A 16,295-nucleotide genomic window follows, 5' to 3' on the forward strand; every position below is an offset into this window, starting at 1 on the left:
AGGTTCTGCTGAATGTATCACTTTTGCACCACCATAAGGTGGGAAAATTTTATGTCAGACCATTATAAGTTGGGGAGAGTCAGTACTTATTTCACTGAAGCAAGAGGAGGGATTTGGAGGGAGGACTAAATCAGAGAACATTCTAGAAGCTTCTTCAAAGGCAGTTTCAGGGTTTTTGTCATGTGGGTTGGGTATATTCAGACCTTTTCCATCGGAGCTGAGAATGGGCAATTCCAACTGTGGAAAGTGGTAGGAGGAGGCTTTTTCCTTCCTGGCACTTCTTTACCCACACACAGCCGGGCCCATGGTAGAATCAGAGAAGGAAGGTTTCTACTCATTATTTCACAGACTCAGCTTTGTAGCATGTACCTGGATTAATGTTTATGAGCCCTTAGAGTGTATCATTTACCAGATCATAAACTGCAATCAGATTGTTCGACTTCCCAGAATCCAGGTACGTGAGATAGTGCTGAGCCTTTCCAGGTGAGTGAATGACCCCAACAAAAGCCCCTCTTATCTTCACCCAGCCGTGACACCCAAGGGCATAACTGCCTGCATCACTAGGCCACTCAATGCTTACCGGTCCAGCACTGTGAGCCTTACCACCCCGCCTGCTCTTTGAGAAGGCTGTTCACTGGCACACACAGCTATCCAGAGGAACAATTCCTCAGGCAGTCAGCTTAGCCGTGGCTTTTGTGAGAGACAAGTAAACCTGAGCCGCGTGGAGGTTAAGGCTAAGAAATTGCTGTGTTCCCGCTGCAGGGCCAAGTCCAGTCTCATGTGCTCACAGAGCTGGAATTCTGAGCCATTGGCACCGAGTTCCCCAGGCGTGTGTGAGGATGTTCTCTGGGGTGCTGAGATCAAACAGACATGCCTTCAGCAGCACCTCAAAACACTTTTGGAAAATAGAATTAAAGGATAACTGTACTGGCAGTTGAGATGCTCCTGCCCCACGTGCGGATCCTGGGTTCGGTTCTTCCTCTCGCTGCTGCCTCCAGCTTCCTACTAATGGAAGGCAGTGACCATGGCTCAAGTGTCTAGCATGCTGCCATCCTCCTGAGAGGCCTGGCCTGAGCTCCTGGGCCCTGGCCTCCCCTGCTCTGGCTGTGTGAGCATTTGGGGGATGAACCATTGGATGAGAACTCTCTCACTCTGCGTATCACTTCCTTATTCTTGCTCTAAAATAATGTTACTAATTGAGGCAGCATGGTGGCATAGTGGGTAAAGGTGCCATCTGCCACGCCTACATTCCTTACAGGTGCCAGTTCATGTCCCAGTGGTTGCATTTGTGATCCAGCTCCTTACTATGCTGCTTACTTCTGGGAAAGCAGCAGAAGGTGGCTCAAACACTCGCCTTGTGGGAGACCTTGATGGAACTAAAGGCTCTTGGCTTCTGCCTGGCCCAGCCAGCTGCAACGACTGCAGTCATTTGGAAAGTGAATCAGCAGATGCAAGATCTCTTTCTCTCGTTCTCTCTAGCTTTCAGATAAAAATAAATTTTAAAAGTGACAATTACAACAGTAACTTTCAAAATGGATTCCTTACTCTTACTAGTTTCCTTCTGCCATCCCATGTTGCACTGCCACCTTCCTCCACCCCCTCAGTTAAACCTCACACTGGCTTCTATTTGCCTGCACAGAAAATACTGAACTCTTTTGACTAGCAATCAAGACTAAAAAATTCTTCTAAAAAGGTTTATTTATATTTATTTCTTTGAATGGCAGAGTAACTGAAAAGGGGAGATAGACGGAAAACCGGACACAGAGAAAGAGCAAAAGATCTTCCATCCACTGGTTTACTCTCCAAATGACTGTAACGACGGCGCCTGGACCAACCCAAATCTAGCAGCCAGGAACTCCAACCAGCTCTCACACAAGGGTGGCAGGACCCAAGCACCAAGACCATCTTTTACTGTTTTCTCAGGTGCCTTAGTAGGGAGCGGGATCAGAAGTCAAGCAGCTGGGTCTCCTCAAATTTTCGTCCATATGGAATGCAGCATCTAAGTTTCTTCGGGCCCTTAACATTCTCTTGTATTCTAGAGTCATCATGAAAACTGACCCTTTCAAATAATGTTAAGCTTTTCTCATAAAATACGAATACAGAATAAGCAGAGGCCTTAAGGGTCAGGTGAAGCTTCCCTTTAGCACAGCTGATATATGCCCCTGATTTCAAAAGTAATATTGAGAGATGCAAGAGGAAATGCCTAGAGAAAATTCAGATAGCACAAATCAGCAAGTTCCTAAGGAACAGTCCCTGGTTCTACAATTGCATATTAGTGTACAGGTGTGGAGAATTGACTCCACACTATGCCTGCTTGGAATCAAGTGTTTCCTACCCAATCTCCTTTTCATCATTAGAGTGGCTCTTTTGTTTTTCACTATACCTTTCCCCTTTCTTCTAGGGGAGGCGTCAGACATCCACAGACAGACCTTCCTGGGAAGGTAATAGGTTAGGTAGTCAGTTTAAAGTCCAGCAAAAACCCTCATCCTTATCTCATTGTCAATTATCCCATAAGGAAGTTGCCTGGGCACTAGGTACCTTCTCTTTCTCCAGGCTACAGGTTATTTCCTCATCTTTTTGTTTTGTTTCATCTCATTTTTTGAAACAAGTCCTAATGTTAAAACAGGGGCTTGAAGCACTGAGTAGATCAGAGTTTTTTTCATATGTAATAGGCTGCTAATGAATAGACTCATTCTTTTTTTTTTTTTTAATTTAATATTCTTACTTAGTTGATTAGGGTACAAAGGGTCAAGGGCTACAGGAAAGTAGCTAAGACCATTGTTTCCACACTAATATGATCAATTTTTCCCTGTATCTGGGGTCAGGGAGAAACAAAGGGAAAAGCCCCACCCAGCCTCCCAGGTACCCGATGGTTCAAGTCTGTGGTACATACTGGCATGCATGGGAACTAAAGTAGGGGGCAGGCCTGATGGGGGTTATGGGGAGTCACCCCAACTAGGCTGCAGCTTCCACTGGTTTGCGTGAGGGTTGAGTATGAAGTGGGTAGGATCGAGCTAGACTACAAGACCCATGGGTTCAAGTGGAAGACAGGTCTGGAAACAGAACTGACCCAACAATTGCAACGACCAGCATGTGAATAAACTGACCGGGGCGACAGACGGTGCCGGACCCTGGACCCTGTACTGGCAAACTCACACAAGAATCAGGTCTGGGATCATCTCAGATGAAGTTTCTTTGGAGATCCCTCCAACTGAACTGCTGATCTCAGAACTCCAACCATGAAGAGACTGTCAGCCAGTGGATTCTGAACGGATTGCATTGTGATTGGAATGGCGAGACTGGCAGCAGTTCAGAACTGATGAGCTATCAATACTGCTTGAGCAGGACCCTCGGAGCGTGCCTCACATCGGGAATAGACTCATTCTTATGGGTATACATGGGGACAGGTGTTTGGTCACTTTGAAGGCAATTATCTATGGGGTTTTCATTAATATATGATAATTTTCTTGACACAGTTGGCAAAAATTCAGCTACTGTGAGTGTGCAAGTTCTGCTGGCAGGCCTCCACAATACGTGAATAATAAGTATACCTATAGTGTGTCATATGGTCTACACACACGGAAATATCTAACCAGTACATCTTTTTTTTTTTAAGAATTTGTTTCCTCCCCACCCTCATTCTTTTTTTTTTAAGATTTATTTATTTTTATTACAAAATCAGATATATGGAGAGGAAGAGAGACAGAGAGGAAGATCTTCCATCAATTGATTCACTCCCCAAGTGAGCCGCAACGGCCGGTGAGCGCCGATCCCAAGCCCGGAACCAGGAACCTCTTCCAGGTCTCCCACGCAGGTGCAGGGTCCCAATGCATTGGGCCATCCTCAACTGCCTTCCCAGGCCACAAGCAGGGAGCTGGATGGGAAGTGGAGCTGCCGGGATTAGAACCGGTGCCCATATGGGATCCCGGGCCCCCCACCCTCATTCTTAACAGCTCGCCCTCACTGACATATTTGCCAAAGGAGCTGCAGCTCTGCTCTTGCCAGGTGTCAGGCTTCATATTTTTGCCATACTCTTCCATACTTTTTATACTAATTATTGCTTTTCATGACCATAAGTGTCCTATTATGAAGCCATTTCTGAGTAATAGAATTTTGAATATGAAAATAATGTATGTTACATAAGCACAATAATGCCACTGGTAGAATAATCTATTTTGGCAATTCTCCACCCATAAAATATGGACCCCTGAGGATCTGGAAAGTTAGCAAGACATACAGGAACTATTTTCCATAGTTTAAATCTCTAAAGAAAATTATATTTGTATCATATGTCTATTTACATAAGTTAATAATAACATTATACTTCTTAGCTTTGGAATAGAGTCAATTCAGTCTGGCAACTGGCTAGCTCACATTGTTTGCAACTTGTGATGGGTAGTTGTGATAGCATAGACAGTCCTCTGCTGCAACGCATGGGTCAGCTAGTTAGCAGGCGATAGGACCCAAGCTACAGTGCAGGGATCTGTAGATGAGAATAGGTTGACAAACCAAGTTAAACAAAAGCTGTACCAGTGCATATTTCTTATACATGGCTACGTTAATATAAATTTGTTTGACATAACTGTGAGGGAAGTAAATATAGTTTTCTTTACTAGGAAAATGCATTCAAACCATGAGATAAAAGAACAAAGATGCTCTGGGTGATGAAAAATGGTCCTGTCTTTTCTACAACATTACCTGGTAAACAGCATTTACCTGGATGTGGTGCCCAGAAAACTAAATCCGAGGTATAGGGAGCAAAAGAAAAGTTTGGTAAAAAGAGCGTCCACTGTGCTTGAACAACATAGAGCCAAACGAGCTTGTTGATTGCTTGGCTTGCTCCATGATTCCCAGAGCCTTTAACATCTTTGTCCTCCGTGAATTTCGACGAGGGGCTTACCCCAGCTCCCAAACTTGTCTGATCCCAGAGCCCTTCTTTTCTGGAATCATTTTTGAGACACGCTTTGAGAAAAGCTGGTCGAATCAGGTCTCATCCGGGACTTGCCAATTTTATTAGCCGACCCACCTACAGATTTATAAACAGAGCTGGCCCTGCTGGTCAGCAGGCGGTGTGAACTTGGTTTTGCTCCACCTCTCCTTCCCATCAGACACCCATTGCTGCAGCCACTACAGGGCCACTGCCTTGGTTCTGCAATAATTTATGCTGATCTGGTGCCCAAAATGGCTATTCCAGAGAAAACAAACAAGGTGGGCCAACATCTCTCATGAATTTCTAGGAAAATTCCTCCCTAATTGTAGAGAAGGGTCAACAGCCCTAAGGACTTGCATTGAACACAACCCAAAGGAGTTTAAGTCCAACATTGATCTCAAGCGTCCTGATGCATTTGATATTCATATGAATTTTACACTCAGCTCCATCCTATTGCCATGTTTGCTTTCACATAAAAGGACATTAGGACTTGGCAGCAAACACAACGTATACTAACAAAGACGGGCCACGGAGCAGTTGAGTCTTGTTTCCCAGGTTTCCCGGCTACCAGAATAAGCTTCCAGGAGGAGACCTTGATAAGAGCTCAAGGGGGAAGTCAGTCTCTATGTGCATTGATGGGGCAAAAGTAGGTGAGCGCCAGTGCCTTGGCACAAAGCCGGAGGACGCTTGGCAGCTGTGAAGGTCAGGTGTTCTCGGAGAAGGCGGCAGAGCTGAGAGGCAGCAAATAGAGAGGCCGCCGGGCTCCCTCCCCGGCCTCTTTCCCCTCCCCCTCCTGATCAGGAAGGCTGTTCTGTGCCCACACTCACCTTTTTTCTACACTTCCTCTTTCCCTTTCTATTCCTGAACCTCGTTTTGATTACTCCCTCCTCCCATGTTCTTTATTTCTTCTTCTATTTTACCCCTAATCCAGCGTTGTATTTATTATTGTTGGGGACGTGAGGGAAGGGAGGCAGGGGGCAGGTGGACAGGTATGGCTTACGGGGGAACACACTTTTGCTTTCTCTTTGTGAAGAGGGAAAGGACTTCAGTTCCTAAAAGGACAAGCACACAATGAGGGGCGGGAAGGAGCCGTCTGCTTTTTCCCACTCTGCAGTAACTGCCATCAATGCCTGTGTTAGAAGTGGCCTTCCACGTCCAGTGTTAGAGCTTTTCACGCATTTGAAATGGAACACTTTGTCAAATCAACTTGCTTGGAACAAAGAGAAGTAATAAATTTTAGTGTATATATGTAATTTCATACTCAATATTCAGGACCCATGAACACAACAGGAAGTAGCTGCGCATTTCTGCCCCATTGGTCCTGCATGTGCCCACCCTTTGAGGCCAATGTTCCTCTTCTCTTGGAGCCGACTTAGTGCCAGGCTTTTCTGATCCCTCTGAGATCTGAGAAAGAAAAAAGAAAGTCAGTTGCTCGCTGGATACCTTCAAAGAGTTTCAGTTCGGCTATCCCGTGACGAGTTAACTCCAGGCTTCGCCCCTCCTCCGGCAGGACTATGCCTCAGGCTACCCTGGCACCAGGGAGGGGCTTTGAGCTGCTCACCCTCTAGATTACCACCTGCCTCAGTTTTATTCTAATTAGTGCCTGGAGTTTCTCTGCACCTGCTGGACTGAAAGGTCAGGAGAAAGGGAAGGAAGGGCAAGAAAAGCTTTCCCAGACTGGGTTGCTGCGGGAAGCCTTTGGGGCTCTCTGGGGCTGACAGGTTTCAAAATGTTGTCTTTTTTCTCCTATGGGGTTTTCATGGGTTTTGTGAGACCCTCACATCTCCGGATTTCCAAGCCGGTTCTGGCAACATCGAAGTGAACGTCTTGAAGCAGGTGACTCATCCGGAAGCCCCTACCTCCTGTCTCTTTCTGTTGCAATCTCCTGATCTCACCGTCTGTGAGGTAGAATCAGGCAACCCAAGCTAGCTCCTTCTCTGTCTCAGACCGTGTGGGGCCACAGCAGCACACAGTTCCAATGCATCATTGAGGGGTTTGCACACTGACACACTGTCTTCCTCTCACATGCACAGCCTCTATTCTGCTCACTCAACAAGGCATCAGATGCTGGACCACTGGTTCCCCCAGCTGCAGGGGAACAAGGCCCCCAAGTTGTCTCCTGGGCTGTGAGTGAAGGGCACTGGCGGCACACTGACGACTCTCTGAAGCCCTGAAAATCTCTCCATTTCCGACCATTCTTGGTCTCTTCAACTTTAATCTTGCATTCCAAAATAGGTGAGGGGTTAAGATTGAGAAACTAATTTTCAACATCTTTGTGTGGGTTCTGCCCAGTAGGTTTCTCCTACACTATATTTCCAGTTCACATTTGTAACATTTGAAATAAAAAGTCATGTAGATGAATTCCAGAATTTGAAAACAGGAGTTAAGAAAGATTGTTGAGTCAAAGATCAGCCGCCTCCTCTCAGAGATCAGCCAGGCATTTGCAAAACCCTAGAAACACCTGCATGGAGCCTGCCCTGTTCACAATACAAGTCTCATCTGAGCTCTTAGACTATAAATGAAAATGTTAACTGGATAGAAAGATTTATTCAGAGAGACTGGCATCTTGGCACAGTAAGCTAAGCATCCAACTGTCGCACTAGCATCCCATATGGGCCTCAGTTTGAGTCCTGGATGCTCCAATTCCAGTCCACTTTCCTGCTAAGCTGCCTGGAAATCAGTGCAGAATGGTCCAAGACTTTGGTCCCTGTAGCCACGTGGGAGATCTGGAAGAAGTTCCAGGCTCCTGGCTTTGGATATGCCCAGCTCCAGCTGTTTTAGCCATTTGGGGAGTGAGCCAGCAGGTGGAAGGGATCCCTCATTCTCTCTGTCTCTCCTTCTCTCTCTACAAATCCACCTTTCAAATAAAAATGATTACTTCTTTTTTAAAAAAGTGAGACAGAGAAATTTATCCAGGAACACCACACTATAAGCAGCAAAATTATGACCAAATTATGGTTCCCCAATGCCTATCCCTGCAAACTCATTGCCACATGATCGTGCCCACATCCCATGATGCTCAGAAAACTATGAAATGTTACAGGTCGAGTGACCCCTGGAACTCCATGGTCAGAAATCAGGCTTCAGATTCCAGGTCCTTCCTGTGCTCCTTGCTCTCTTGTGGTCCCTAAGCCTTTGGTTTTCTTAAAGAGCTTTCATTATGGTCAAAGAATAACTTACAGAAAAGGTCTCCACCTCAGGCAAAGCCAGTGTCATGATCACTACAATGTGGTGGTGGCTGCATATCACATATATATGTGTGTGTGCATGTGACCATGGTTTGTTTAGGACAACCTCGACTTCAAAATTATTAGAGAAGTTGTTAACCATAAAAAATATGCAATCTAAACAAATTTAAAAGGTTTTCCTATAACCTTTAGGTATCTATACATCGATGTCATATTCTACTTGTGTTTTAAAAAATTGGGCAGTGGGGAGGGGCCCAGTGCAGTGGCCCAGTGACTAAATCTTCACCTTGCATGGTCCGGGATCCCATACAGGTGCCAGTTTGTGTCCCGGCAGCTCCACTTCCCATCCAGCTCCCTGCCTGTGGCCTGGGAAAGCAGTTGAGGACAGGCCAAAGCCTTGGGACCCTGCACCCACATGGGAGACCCAAAAGAAGTGCCTGGCTTCAGATCAGCTCAACTCTGGCTGTTGTGGCCATTTGGGGAATGAACCAGCAGATGGAAAAGCATTTTCTCTGCATCTCCTCTCTGAAAATATGCCTTTCCAATACAAAATAAATAAAACTTCAAAAAAAATTGGGGGCAGCTGCTGTTGTGGTGCCACAGATAAAACCCCAGCCAGGAATATTCACATCCCATGTGAGCACTGGGATTTGCATTTCCCATCTCTCCACTTCCACTCCACCTCCTTGCTGAGGCAGCTGGGAAAGCAGCAAAGGATGGCCCAAGCACTTGGGCCTCTGCCAGTCAAGGGGAAGATTTGAATGAAGCTCCTGGCTGCAGCCTGGCTCCGCCTCTGCCATTGCAGCCTTTGGGGAGTGAACTAGCAGGTGGAAGATCTCTCTCTCTCACCCCTTCCCTCGTTTGTAACTCTTCTTTTCAAGTAAACATTTTAAAAGAAAAAAAAAACTTTTGTAAAGACTAAAATGTGAAGCAAAATGTATGCATGTTACAGTAATGTTATAGCATCAGAGGATAGTAAAAGAAGAATATTCTGTCTATACCTAAGAGCTGAGGAAAACAGTTGTATACAGCAAGCACACGGAAGTTACAAAGCACCGTGAAACAGACACGGGTACCAGCCCAGCATTGGGCAAAGCAGTGTCCACACCAACAGGACTTCTTCCTCCCACACAGCTGTGCAACAGGACTCAGTCTGTCTCTCGGAGGAATCTTTCTGTAACAACCCATGAGGCACACACTCCAGTGCCACATGCTGCCCGAAAGGCTAACACACAGAGGAAAAATACAGGCCGGGAGGCTCCCTCAGTAGGAGGCCCTGGAAGGAATCCCCGCCAAAGGCACAGGGAAAGTTAGTGCAGGTCAAAGGGCATTTTGACCACGGCTTGGAAGGAAGGGTGTTGTAAGCCCTTCTTCCTCAAGCAGGAAAGCTTGCTCTTATCCTTGCTTGAACTCTGTCGGTTGCAAAATGCATGCAATGCTCTTAAAAGCCCTCCAGAAAACACTTTAATCTTCATTGTCACCATTTCTGAAGGAAGGGAGAGAGATCAAAGGAAACCGTTTCTCTTGAGTTAAAAACTCAAGTTCCCATTGAATTCCAGCCTTCTATAGCAGAGTAGCCACTCTTGATTTTGTTTTTATTTGTAGTTATTAAAAGCAAGAGAAGTATGTTTAAAAAGAACCCTGAGTGCTGACCCCAGTGATGAGTGAGTACGTGGGAGATGAATGCCGGGTGTTGCATGATACACCGTATTATAGGTGAGTCACAGGGCGTGGCAGTCCAATTAACTCTACAGCTCCCAGTGGGGCCCATTATTTCCTCTGCAGAAGACTATTTCAAGTTGTGTGTTTTCTCAGCATAACCGTATATACTCTCCTGCCAGGTAAGTATGACCGTATATATTCATGCTAAGTCATTTGCGTCTCCAGCTAAAATTGAAAAACTATATCCAATTCAGGTCCACTGACTTTGAGGTTTTTACTTGAAGAAGTCACTTTTCCTTCCTTCACCATCGGAGGAGGCCCTGAGGACCCTCATGAGTACTAGCAGTCTGCAAGTCTAGTCTTTCCTCTCTGAAAGACCAGGCTGCGCTCATCTCAGGTATTGTGCAATTTCAGCAGGGCGGTCAATAGGCAAGGGAGCACCCAAGCAAAATAAGACTGGATGGAGACAGTGGGGATGGAATGGAAAGAGCAACCAGGGTTGGGTTTTTTTTATCATGATCATTTTATTGTATGTTTGAGGTTATTTACATAGATGACAAGGATGCACACCCATGAGGACCACTGATTGGGGCGGGGAGGGTCAAGGCATGGGGAAAAGTGAGAGCAACAGATGCTTCCAATTTTCCTTTTCTTCCCTTTTCTCCTATATCCAGGGGGAGGGAAGGAAGTTAGGGAGAGAGAGGGAACTGCTCCCTCTGCCCAAAAAACCTGGGGATGGGGGATGTCTGCCTGATGTCATCTTAGAAATCTTGATGTGAAAAAGAATGCTTCAAGGATGTTACTTGAGTGATCCTGATAGTTCTGAAAGACTTGGTGTTATTGCTCCAAGGTTGAAAAACTCCTTCCAAGGTCCACTGGCTGACAGAGTCCACTCCAGTGCATCCAGATACTTGCTGCCGAAGCTCAGCCAGGTGAGTCGTCCAACCTGTTCTATTCTCCATCTTATGACATGGCATTCAGTCTTCTCTGAGGGCCTAAATGAGCTGGACTTCTTGTCCCCCATATGCAGCTGGGCATGCCGTCTACTACACAGGTATCAGCAATCAAGCAGCCCCAGTCCTTCCTTCATGACGTGCATGTAATTCAAGGTCAGATCACAAATCTTATGATCTTCCTGGTGGCCAGAGTTTTGAGTCTAGTTGTCCAGTTGGGGAGTCCCCCCAGGAAACCTCACTTGGGGTGACCCCAGACTTTACTCTCACATGCATCAACCAGTACAGGGTTCAGTTCAATCCATCACCCACATCAGACTACACACACACTGGTAATTATGCTTGCCTAGTCAGTTCCGACCCCAGCCCCATGTGCTATGCAAACTGGCAGGTGCCACAGACCTGGCCATGACACCAGCGGGAATGGGAGTCTAGTCAGGGCAACCCCCAATAACCTCACCAGGCCACCCCTGCTCTGGTTCCTGCATGTGCCAGTATGTACAGCAGACTAGTCCAAGTAGGGCTCTCGTATACACCCGTGGGTGTTGTAGCTTAGCTCAGCCCACCCTATTCCATGATCCTCTCCATACATATGCTGAGAGGTGCTGTCATTTGTCTAGTCTGATCCACCCCCAGCCCTGGCTCTTAAGCATTCCAGCAAGTGCTGCAGCCCAACAGATGAGTGCCCACAGTTTCCCTGCTAGGCCCAGTGCCCAGTTTCAGTCCCAGATCCTATACTTGGTCCAATCTGACATGACTTGCACTCTGTGCTGGCACTTGCCAGCAGATGCTACGGCAAAGCTTGGCCAGTCAGCACTCATCTTGGCTCTTGCGTGTACCTGTGGATGCAGTGGCTTGACCTAGCCCAGCACTCCCTGAAACCCAGCTTGCATGCAAGCCAACAGTTTTCATAGCCCTACCCAGTCCATTGGCCCCAAGTATCAGTTCTCAGTTTCCCAGTAGGAGCAGTGGCCCAGCAGGGGAGCTCCCGTAGTCCCCCAATGGGTTCACTCCCAGCCTGAGTCTTGTATGTGCCAGTGTGTGCTACAGCCCAGTTTGGCATGGCCCATCTTGCCTTGACATTTGCCAGTGGCCTGGCTTCACCCAACATGTCCCAATCTCAGCTCATGATGTGGGGGGGGGGTGGAGGGTTGCTGCAGCCTAGCCCAGCCTGGCCAACCCATAGTCCTGGCCATAAGGTGAAGTGGTAGTTATTACATCTCAACCAAGTCTGGCCTGCATCCTTTCCTGACTCTCACACCTGCCAGTGGATGTTGAAGACTGGCCCAGCCCAGCTCGTCCCCAGTTTTTTAGGAAAGCCTTGGGTGATCAAATCTGCCTTCTGTCAGCATCCTCTTGCCAAGTCAGCTGCTTCTCTGGGTTTCCCTGAGTCACTGTCTTCCCTCGACTGAGAAGCAGGGACTTCGGGATCTGCCCTGTCCCAGAGAAGAATGCAGCTTCTGGCTCAACAGACACTGAACTCTTTGATCATCAAGCCCTAAATGAATTTGTATCTGCCCATTCCCCTTTCATTTACTTCTTATCTTCCCCAGGGACTAGGGCTGCGCAGGCAAGAACTAGTGAGTGAATGAAAGTACAAATGGATATGTTAATAAATGCATATTGTCTGATTGTCTATAGAAGCATTTATATAGCTTGTGAAGATAGCAGTGTTTTCCCCTAATGTTGTTTGCTTGACTATGATGCTATTATTATGATAAATGTACCTTTACATTTGTAAGACTTTGTGCTACTTACAAAATGCTTTCACATGCATTACCTTATTTAATCTTCACAGCCATACTGCAAGGAAGTTATTATTATCCCCTACTTTAGATAAGAGAATGACTTGTCCAACGTACACAATAAGCACAGAGTTGAACTTGAACCCAAGTCTTGCCACATCCACCTCTGGAAGTCTCTTCCCCAGGTTGGAAGGGGTGTATGAAGGTGAAGGTTGTGTTTATTTGTAAACAGATGCTTGTTTTTGAAGATGTTGTAGGGTTGTGTCCAAATAGGGAAAGTGGCATCTTTGCCTGCCTGGCAGGCCCTCCACCAGGCGCCCGGCTCATTGCTGGCTATACCTGCCTTCCAATGTATGAGTGGGCTTATTATGCCAGGTCACTGAACAGGACTCACATTTGCATAGAGCTACTTTACACCAAAATATCTATTGTAAAGAGGACAAACTTGGGCAGTTCACTGCTTATTATTTTGGAATTGATTTGCTTTTTTTTCTTTAAGTTTTACTTTTACTTATTTACTTATTTTATTTATTTATTTATTTATTTATTTATTTATTTATTTATTTATTTATGTAAAGACATATTTTACAGAGAGAGAAGGTCTTCCATTCTCTGGTTCACTTCCTAAGTGGCCACAACAGTCACAGTTGAACCGATCTGAAGTCAGGAGCCAGGAGTTTCTTCTGGGTCTCTCAAGTGGGTACAGGGATCCAAACACTTGGGCTACCCTCTACTGCTTTCCCAGGCCATAAGCAGAGAGTCAGATCAGAAGTGAAACTGCTGGGATATGAACCAGCACCCATATAGGATGCCAGCGCCACAGGATGAAGGATTAGACTGCTGAGCCACCATGCTGGCCCCTGGCCCTGATTTTTTTTTTTTTTAATCAAGTGGTATATTCATGATGATCCTACACTTCTTTCTTCTCCAGGAATGCAGCAGCAACAGCAGGAGTTCAATATTTAAAAAAAAAAAAAAAAAGCTTCCAACTGTGTCCTATGTGGCCTGCATCCTAAGCCCTGGTGCTCTTTCTGTGCTAATGATCTGTGCTGTTGGCCTTGCCAGGGCGGCCCCATCTAGTATCCCATGGCTGAAGGCCCTTGAAAATCATTTAGTGTGGCACTTTTCAATTTTTGAAAAACTGGCACTGAATATTTTATTTAAATGAACCTAATATAGAAGTCCAATCAGCCTAGCAATTTCAAGCAGATTTGCTTTGAGTGAAGAAGAGATTATGGTAGTCCTAAAGGGTTCTTCCCTCAGCGTGGTCCTTGAGATATCCAACAGAATTCTGAAAAAGCTGACCCTCTCATTGTACATCGGAGGAAATAAAGGCACAGAGAGAAAAATGGCCAAGGTACAGAGCTGGGGTCAATGCTATGCAGGCTAATGCTCTGCCTCTGGTGCCAGCATCCCATATGGGCACCAGTAATCCATTTCCAATCCAACTCCCCGCTTATGACCTAGGAAAGTAGCAGAGGATGGCCCAGGTCCTTGGGTCCCTGCACCCAAGTGGGAGATCCAGGAGAAGCTCCTGGCTGTTGGCTTCAGATCAGCTCAGCTCTGGCCCTTGTGACCATTTGGGGAGTGAGTCAGCGGACAGAAGATCTCAATCTCTGTGTGTGTCTCCATCTCTCTTTCTCTCTGTAAATCTGCCTTTCAAATAAAAATAAATCAATCTTTATATAAAAAGGGTACAGAACTTAGGACTCTGCTAATTTGGTTCTTTCACTTTCCGTGTTCCTCACCTCAGTTTAACTGTAATTTCTGCCTGGATTCCAATTTCTTCCTGTCTGCCCTCCAGAGCTCATGCCCTCACACCTGCTGCCTGCTTCAGAGCTACCTCTGCAGCCTCGCTTCACCACCTCTGCTCACAGAGCTTATTTCCCCAGTCAAAACAGAAGCCCTTAGAAAGATGCATATTCTTAGATTCCTTTCTTCATAATTCTCTACTTTAAAATTTTATGTATTTAATTTGAAAGGCAGAGAGAGAAAGAGAGAAACAGAAAGAGCTCTTCTGTTTGTTCCATCTGTGTGGGGGGCAGGGGGTAACATTGGTTGACTCCCCAAACAGATGTTGCTAGGCCAGGCTGAAGCTAGAACCAGGAACTGAATCCAGGTTTCCCAGGGAGGTGGCAAGGACCAAAGTGCTACAGCTGTTGCCTGCTGCTTCCAAGGACATACGGCTGTGTGCTGCTGGAACCAGGAGCTCAGCTGGGACTCTCGGTGCTCTGATAGAGGCTGCAGCACCCCAGGTGTCTTAGCCAAATGCCCGCCTTCTGTCTTGGAAGGTCTGATTCAATTGACTTGGCCTGAAACTCAGGTGACTCTTATAGTCAGTGAAGTTTGGGAGTTGTTTGCTGGACGGAGCAGGTTAAGGGCATCCTTTTGCAGGGAAGGTAGAGTGTTCTAAGGTGAGCCAATTATCTCCTGTAAATCCAGAGAAGATCTAAGTATTGCTTGACATTTTTCTTTTTTCTCCATAACTGAGGAAGATGAGTTCTCTGACACAGAGAAAAAAATTTCAACCAAAAATAATTCGGTTCACTTTCAAGCCCACAAGATGTTGTAATGTCATGCCTGACTTGCTTCAGTAGGAAGTCAGGCCTCAGCCCAGGCTCTCTTCCCTTCCCTGCTACCAATCCCTGGTTACCCGCTGCTGCTGGCTCTTGGCTTACAAAGGTCTACTCCAGACCCTTAATGCCTTCACAAATTGCAATTGCCCTTTTCCCGCACTCTGTCCCTAGCCTCCCTGCATAGCCTGGCCCACAGGATCAGCCCTAGCCCTCGCTCTCTCATTTAGCTCCACCACACGCGCCATGGGTGCCTGTTTTTAACCTGTCTGCTCTCAACTATCTGTCCCACAGCCATCATCCTTCCCAGCAATCTTTTTTTTTTAAGATTTTATTTATTTTTATTGGAAAGGTGGATATACAGAGAGGAGAGACAGAGAGGAAGATCTTCGTCCGATGGTTCACTCCCCAAGTGGCTGCAATGGTCGCAGCTGAGTCAATCCAAAGCCAGGAGCCTCCTCCGGGTCTCCCACGTGGGTGCAGGGTCCCAAAGTCTTGGGTCGTCCTCGACTGCATTCCCAGGCCACAGAGAGGGAGCTGGATCCTTCCCAGTAATCTTAACATCAAATGGCATGAGGCTCTATCCCATTTAGAATGTTTTTTCCTTCCTATCTTGCTTTAGGAAAACAAATATTTAAATATTTACCTTTCAGAATCTGAGACTGGTCTCATTTCCTTTGCAGAGACCATCTGGCTATAGCCTGTCTCCTCCTTAAACTTGATTCCAGTTCAGATCGATTCTGCCCTAGTCTCTGCTTGCTCTTCTGCTTGTCATAACACAAGGCCATCCTTTGCTTTGGAATAATGCCATCGTGATGTTAGCCTCAAAGGATGAAGTCACAGAGAATACGAGGTTTGATATTACATCACTCCTTAATCTCTCTACAAATTATGAACACAAGGATACTGCATAAAAATTATGTACTAAAATCTGGGGGATAATGGGAATGTATCTGCATTTGAAAAAAAAAAAAAAGGAACTTGATTGTTCCCAGAATCCAAGGGAAAGGGATTTTAAACCCTCATGGACACCCTGCAGTGCTGCCTTGCTCCATCCTCTGAGGTCTTCGGAGCAAACCTCTTCTGTAATTCCTCACTGCGGAAAATAAGTTCCTTCCCATGTGACATGAGCCATCTTCATTTGCTGGATTCTGACGTTTTATTTATGAGAACTCTTCTAACAGAACTTACATAAAACTCCTTGCTTTATCTAAATCATTGCAATGATTTTTATATGCTTTTAA

At 46.1% G+C, this 16,295-nt stretch overlaps 1 long non-coding RNA gene across 1 annotated transcript; it reads right to left on the reverse strand.

The window, feature by feature from the left end:
- Positions 1-4,261: 4,261 nt before the first annotated feature.
- On the reverse strand, positions 4,262-15,833 carry LOC131479839 (uncharacterized). The gene is made up of 5 exons (XR_009245133.1): positions 15,698-15,833; positions 6,266-6,334; positions 5,931-5,982; positions 5,448-5,642; positions 4,262-4,483 (listed from the first exon to the last, which is right to left on the reverse strand). It is a non-coding gene; the product is annotated as an uncharacterized LOC131479839 (long non-coding RNA).
- Between the last annotated feature and the right edge of the window lie 462 nt (positions 15,834-16,295).

Source organism: Ochotona princeps, chromosome 3 (assembly GCF_030435755.1).
Source record: "Ochotona princeps isolate mOchPri1 chromosome 3, mOchPri1.hap1, whole genome shotgun sequence".
NCBI lineage: Eukaryota > Metazoa > Chordata > Mammalia > Lagomorpha > Ochotonidae > Ochotona > Ochotona princeps.